Source organism: Octopus bimaculoides, chromosome 16 (genome assembly GCF_001194135.2).
Source record: "Octopus bimaculoides isolate UCB-OBI-ISO-001 chromosome 16, ASM119413v2, whole genome shotgun sequence".
NCBI lineage: Eukaryota > Metazoa > Mollusca > Cephalopoda > Octopoda > Octopodidae > Octopus > Octopus bimaculoides.
In genome coordinates, this window is record NC_068996.1 from 33,075,989 (window position 1) to 33,083,612 (window position 7,624).

Below are 7,624 nucleotides of genomic sequence, written 5' to 3' on the forward strand. Positions count from 1 at the left end.
GGCTGACAAAAGCCTTGTGAGTGGATTTGGTAGACGGAAACTGAAAGAAGCCCGTCGTATATATGTATGTATATACATGTGTGTGTGTGTGTTTGTGTGTCTGTGTTTGTCCCCCCAGCATCACTTGAAAACCGATGGTGGTGTGTTTACGTCCCCGTAACCTAGCGGTTCGGCAAAAGAGACCGATAGAATAAGTACTAGGCTTCCAAAGAATAAGTCCTGGGGTCGATTTGCTCGACTAAAGGCGGTGCTCCAGCATGGCCGCAGTCAAAATGACTGAAACAAGTAAGAGAGTAAAGAGTGCTCACTTCAGTAGTGCATAATTTCCGATACAGTTAGAGCTTCTTCAAATCACACCCAACGGTCTTTATGAAAGAAAAGATATAATGTTCAGCATTGTACCATTTTTGAAGTAAGCGCTGTGTACGGATGGAACAACCTCTGTTCAGATATAAATGGCTCAACACTGATCGGGTTAAACAGCATAAGCTAACAAATTGAGCTATGCACAAGGGATTAGTTTGATGTTTAACGAAGTTTATGTATATGATCTTCGTTAAACTGACTAACATCAAACTAATCCCTTAAGTTTATGTATATGATCTTTTAAGGTTTTTAATATGTTACACTGAGCAGTAGAACAATCGGAAGCTTAATGAATTCAATTTTATATTATGCTGAAAGAAGAGTTGTACAAGGGAGGTAAATCTTAAATTTCCTAAAACATCGAAGGGGAGATTATTACAGCAGTAGATCGAAACAATTTTTCAACAGACTTTTTATTAAATGTTCGATCTATGCAGGACGATTGCTTTCATATTTTACCTTGACTAGTAGCTTAGTAGGTGAGACATTAACACAATCTTTCTATTTCTGTTTCCACCAACAATTTGCATGCTTTTATTGAATATTCCATTGTATTTTACCACGTTTATTTACTGTTTAATCTAAGAAATAAATTGTACTAATAGAGGTCACTTCTTTACCACATCCACTGTGAAGTTATTTTATTTGTTTTTGAATAGGAATAAATGTAACAATCTATCGTTTAGTTTTTCCTTGCAGTTAACTCCTAAAAAATTAATAGCAATATCATTATCATACAATGAAATCTCCCTCATTCTACTTCACATCGCTTTTTAGAGAACATGTTAATTTAGTAAATAACTTATATTTAGTTTAATGCCGTAATTCTCAACCATTTGTAGCTCGGCGCCCCCTTGAACTGAATGACATTTTACTAATGCCCCAACCCCATATTAAAATAACTTTATCAAACAGCTGATTTTGTTTGTTTACTATCCATATTTTTGTTACGCTACCCCTTCCAACTTGTCCCTTTCTGATAGGTATTTGCGTTAAAAATAACCCTTATGCTAATTTGTTTGGGAAATTACTAAATACGATAAAGAATTATATAGTGAAATTATATTGGACCTTAATGTATCATTTCTACTCACAGTATCCTACTCTTATTCTACTCTTAGTAGAATCTTATTCTAATTCTTGGTAATCTTCAAGTTTAGGGGGGTAAAAAATAAATAAAAATATTCAAGGGAAATAACTGAACGTCTTACCAGTATTCTCCGTACATCTCTGTTTATAAATAAATCACACACGTGATTTGATTGACGTTAGGGTTAGGATGTGATTTATTTATAAACAGCTAGAAGTAAACGGGAATACTGGTAAGTCGTTCAGTTATTTCCCTTGAATATTTTTATTTACTTTTTTTACCCCCTTAAACTTGAAGATTACCTTAATTCTAATCTTACTCTTATTCTAATCTTAGTAAAGATATTTTTTAATGTATTTAAAATATAAGTGTTGAACCTGGTTTAAGTATTTCGTTTCTAACATAAATCAGAACCCTTGTAAACACCCTGCGCCCTCCAAAGCACTTCATTGATGCCACCGCCTTGTTTGCTCACAACGTCCTCAATGGGGCACCTCTCTCCACCCAGATGAAGGGAAACTTGTAATTTTTGTTCCCTTTCAATTTCTTGTGCTAAATAAGTATCTTTGTCGGCAACTGTTGCATTTTGAGTGTAATTTGGGGTCGGTATGAGCACACTGGGTGGAGCAGCAAATGTCAAGGGGTTGTGATTTACGTTGGAAATAAAATATTTAAACACGTTTCCAAAACTTTTATCAAGATTAGAGGCAGAGAATTATCTGAAACACTACATAAAAAAAATTTACTTATTTCTACATAATCTAAAATGTCTAGAAATTTTCGATAAATATATGTATTTTTAAGAAAAGTTTGGTGAAACAAAATCGCTCTGGGCAGAATTTTGTAGTTATGCTGCAATTTGTATTCCACATTAATGCCCCTGAAAGCTGTGATCATCAGTTCCAACTTGCATTTAACTGTTATGCATATGAGAAATCAACATTATCTTTAATAAGTCAATGAAGCAACTTAATGGTCACTCATCCTGCTAGAAATAGAATAGCAAGCAAATCTCAAATTATATACTATCATCTTGAGAAAAATAACACAATGATGTACTTTGAAAATTATAGAATTATCACATTGCTTTTGATTACACTAGGCTACAAAAAAGTTTTTATTGTCTGGTGCCTGGAATATTTCAACGAATTCGTAAGCGATTTTGCCTGCTAAATTCAAAAATAACTTCAGTTTTTCTCTGTAAAGTCTATTTTTCTGACTAGACCTGATAGAGTAAATATTTTGTTCATCCAAGAGACATATAATATCAATCAATAAAGAGAGGGCAACACAAAACAAAACAAAGTACAAGTAAAAATTCAAAATTGAAAATGCACGTTGGCAAAGATTTTTGGCAGAAAATTCAAGGAATAAATTTACGCTTCTTTCTGCACCGTGAATGTTGAGCAACAGGAGTATTTTGTTTTAAACACCAGCAATAGTCTGCCATCATCACAGCATCCCAACATCCTTGGTACTGAGTTTCCATCTCCTTGATGTCCTGATGAAATCATTCGCCTTGTTCATTGCTAACATCTCCAAGATTTTCAGGAGAACAATCAAGATGACTAAAAAGATAATGCATTTTGATGCTCATATTCATATCAATATTATGAAAAGTTGATATCAAATTGGTAACAAGGTCTTTATAGTTTTCACTTTTGTGTTTCCCAAGGAAATTTTGCTCTACTTCTGCAAAGGCTAGCCAAGCTGATGTTTCATTTTCGTTCATCGTTTTCTCAAAATTTGTGTCCTTCAAGAGGTTACGGATCTCTGGTCCATCAAAAATCCCTGCTTTAAGTGTTTTAATCGTCAAGTCTGGAAATACACTGCAGATATACTTGAAGTACTCCCCATTTTTGTCAAGAGCTTTGATGAATTGCTTGATCAATCTGAGTTTGATGTGGAAAGAGGGAAAATGATCTTATCTCGCTCAACTAAAGGTTCTTCCAATATAATGACAGCTCTACATGGAGCCATATTTGTTCGAGGTGGCCAGTCTTTCTTAAAATAGTGGTTTACTTGGTCTCTACTGTCCTACATGCAGAGAGATCATGCCGTCCCATGAGAAAATTCACCATCTTTAAGTCAACGCAGATGACCCAGTTATGATCATGATACAGTATCTTCTCTAAAACCAAATTAATTTCTTCATATTTTTCCTTCAGAATTGTTGAATGGCCAAGTGAGACAGAGCCATACACATTTTCATTGTGCAACAATACGCATTTTAAACTACACTTAGAGCTGTGTATGAAAAGATGCCTTTTCTCAATGCTAAGTTTATTAAGAAGCCCACTGACATCTCTGCAGTAAACTAGCTCTTCTTTTTTGTGAAGAAAGGGTGGATCTCTTCATGCCAACTCCGACAAAAGGTTATACAGACACCATTCTCTAGAACATTCTTCTCTTTCAGTCAGGAAACCAACAGTTCTGCAGAATTTTTTGTGAGGTTCAAGTCACAAACTTGATCTTTCAGCTCTGCCTGGGAGAATACTTGAGATAAAATCTCAACTGAAAAGTCTTGATCTCTAGTGTCTTCTTCAGGTGATGAATCTTGGTTGAGGGTAAAGTTATCTGAGGCAAGACATTGAAGACAGAAACAGGAAGCTCTTCACTGTGTGGAACTGGTCTAATAGCAGACGCAAGATTAGGATACACAAGCATTGGTCGATTTTTCCATTTTATACCTTCAAATTTAGGTTACAAAAATAAACAGTCATCCACATGATTATAGGGCTCAATAACTTAGAAACTAGATCTGATAGGTCAAAAAGAAGTTTATATTTGGATTCAGGAGACCAATTTTATATAAGAACACCAAAAACTTATAGACCAGTGTTATAGGACTGCTCAACCAGGACAAACTTGACCAAATCAACATCAACAACTTTATTATTATATTTTACTGATTTTGATATTTTCATTTTCACTTAAACTGATGATTTACATAGAAAGATTTTGATTTTCATACTTTTAACCTCATCTTTAGAGATGAACATTTTTTATTATTAATATTTACTATGGATACTAAAATAAAAGTCAATTACCCACTTCAGACTTTTAGTTTATTTTGTATTAAAATTTGATCCTCAATCAGCAGTTTAGGGGTTTTAGCTTATACATATCTCTTCAGGATGAACCTGTAACTTTCTCCAGTATTATGTGTTTTTACTTCAATATAATCAGTAATTATCCTTAAAGTTGTACAGAACTATATGATTAACAAAAATAATTACAACCCTATCTCATGACATTGTTTTGGGATGTAAACAGTGAATCTGTGGCTGAAAATAACATTCTGATATCCATTAATGTTATATTATCACTCCCAATTTCAAGTTGTTAAAGTTGACCTTTTTTATTATGGCTTTCTCTTCTTCATAAGAACTTTTCAACATGATTTTCACAATCTTTCTTCAAGGCAGATAACCAAAATCAGTTTCTGTGAATTATTCATGGTATGCTCTTAGTGCATATATACAGCTGAGGTTTTATATCCTCCTAGAGATCATTTTACTCATTTCACCCCCACCCAGAAGAGCTGAAAATATATAGGAACATTTAAACAGAAAATTATTGAAACTACAGAAAACTAATAACAGTTGCAGCAAAAAATAGTTTGTGTTTTGAAGAAACTTGTGAGAGACTGGAGAATGGTATTGAATCACCTTCAGAAAATGCCAAACGAAAAGTGTGTCAACCCAAGGTAAATCTTGTAACCATTCAGAACTGGAGAAAAATTTCTGAATGAATTCTGAAAACTCACCAAAATGGAAATGTCATTATGTGGTTCCAAAAGGAATCAAAGAAAAGGGAATTTTAGATTAAGTTAAATGCTGAAAGGTGCTCAAGGTTGAAACAGACATGACTTAGTATTTCAGCAGAAAATAAGATTGCACAAAAACTTTGTAATGAACTAGATCAATGTTTCTTAAATTATTTCCCTATTTCTTCACTTTATCGCTTCACTGTTCTGATTTCCCCTCCATATCTTTTACTGGTTTCAGTCATTAGACTGAAGCCATGCTAGGGCACTGCCTTGAAAGATTTAGTCACACTAGTACTTTTTTTTAAACCTGATACTTAATTTATTATTCCCTTTTTATCAAACTGGAACATAAACAAACCAACACTGGTTGTCAAGAAATAGTGAAGAACGAACACACACATATCTTCAGGTTGTCTCTTTGCATTGATTTACTACCAAGTTGAAAGTTTTCCTATCTCGTTTTCATGACCCTCATTATGCAGATGATTGCAACTTAGTTTAGTTGCTCATACAGTCAAAGATATGCAAATTCTTTTGGATCATATTTCTGCATCTTTCAAGGCCTTTTGAGTCATCATTAGCTTGGATGAGATTATTGTAATGTTCCACCCTGTGCCAGGAAACATATGTGAAGCCATCTATCTTAGTTGAAGGAACAGTACTGAGTGGTAGAGATGTTTGTCAGGCTGGGCAACACACTCAGTCATTCTTGCTCCTTAGATGATAAAATATATTTAAGGCTTCATAAGGTAACTGATTCCTTCAGTGCACTTAACTCTCATGTCTGGTCCCAACATAGCATCACAAGTTGAACAAAAGTTGCCGGGTGTTATGCATGTGTGTTGATGCCACTTCTTTACTCATATGAAACATGGGCTTTTTACAGGCATATGTAGGGGTTCTTGAATACTTCTGTCAAAGATGTCTAAGACACATTTTGAATGTAGGTTGGTCTCTGCAGACTCCATACAAAGAGATCTTAAGGGGAGCTGATGTCTTCAGCATGGAAACAATGCTGCACAAGTACTATTTATGCTAGACTGGATGCCTTGTTCAAGAGAATAATCAAAGGATCCCAAAGTAGATGTTATACAGCAAACTTGTTTGTGGAAAGAATCTCCTATAGAAACAAAGACTACAAATTAAGTATTGTGTAATGTCCTTGTTGAAAGCATGTGAAATAGGGAGATTAATTGGGAAACCAATGCTTGTCATCACCACCAATGAAGGAAACATGGAAAGAAAGGAGTGATTTTTTTTCAAAAAGAATTCTCATTTTTTGTGCAGAATTTAAGTGAGCTGCTCAAAAATCCACTGTCAGTGTAGTGAATGGGGGTAGCTTGGTCTGCAATATCTGCAGACATGTATGTTTATCAATGCCTGGGCTCATCAGTCACCAGTGGAACCACAGGTGTAAAGTATACATTTGAGTACACAATGTTCTTAATGATCAGTGGTGGTCTTCTTTGATCACAAATAAATAGCCATCATAGTTTAAGCAATGTAACTGATAAAACAAGAAATGAGAAAGATACATTTGTATACATTGCAAAACAAATATATATAAATACATACACACACACATACACACTCACATTCTCTCACACATACACATTCTCTGGGTGTATATATTTATCTGTGTGTATAATAAACACAGATAAATGGATTGTCTGGTATTGCTACAATTGTCTCTTTAAGAAACTTTATTTTGAATGTGAGCATAGTACTGTCAGGTATGCAGTATACACAACATCCATAAGATTACATGATATATTACACAATTCCCAATTCATCAGGCTAACCAAATAAACAAGCAAGGAGTGACATGTTGATTAATTAATAGATCATCAACAAGTAAAATTTCTAAACAGGATCACATTATCTTTATTGTCAATTATTATCATCAGAGTTACTAACATCTAAGAAATGTAAAGTTGGTGGGACAACAATCTGTCAATCACTGAGGGTGAGTAGCAGAATGATATTGTAAATTAAAGAATGGTTAAAGGTACTTCTTTTCCAAAGATGTCATTAAACTTAGACAACTTTGTTCATAAATGTTAGTAGTAGCAGATCATGCTTGTACATGGGCAGATAGCTGGTGCTAAGCATAATTTTTGACCCTAGCAAAACATATCTGAAGAACAGCCACCAACCCTATTCCAAAAAATAATTTACTGTGTGATATTATTTTGAAGTTAACTACATTAAAGATTGACTTGGTTAATTCACTCAATTTATCTTGATAAAAGTGCTCTGGTTGAGAATTAATATTCTCAACCAGAGCACTTTTATCAAGATAAATTGAGTGAATTAACCAAGTCAATCTTTAATGTAGTTAACTTCAAAATAATCAATGGAGATTCAGCTAATTATCACTATTCTTGAATTATAAA

The 7,624-nt window shown here is 34.1% G+C and overlaps 1 protein-coding gene across 2 annotated transcripts in view; it reads left to right on the top strand.

Annotated features, from left to right (window-relative positions):
- Positions 1 to 709: 709 nt before the first annotated feature.
- The window catches only part of LOC106877092 (uncharacterized), a 15,828-nt gene continuing 8,913 nt past the window's right edge, over positions 710 to 7,624 (top strand). For both annotated transcript variants that reach the window (XM_014925887.2, XM_014925886.2), the window contains exon 1: positions 710 to 845. The gene's annotated coding sequence lies outside the window, so the exon portion shown is untranslated. The remainder of the gene's footprint in view (positions 846 to 7,624) is intronic.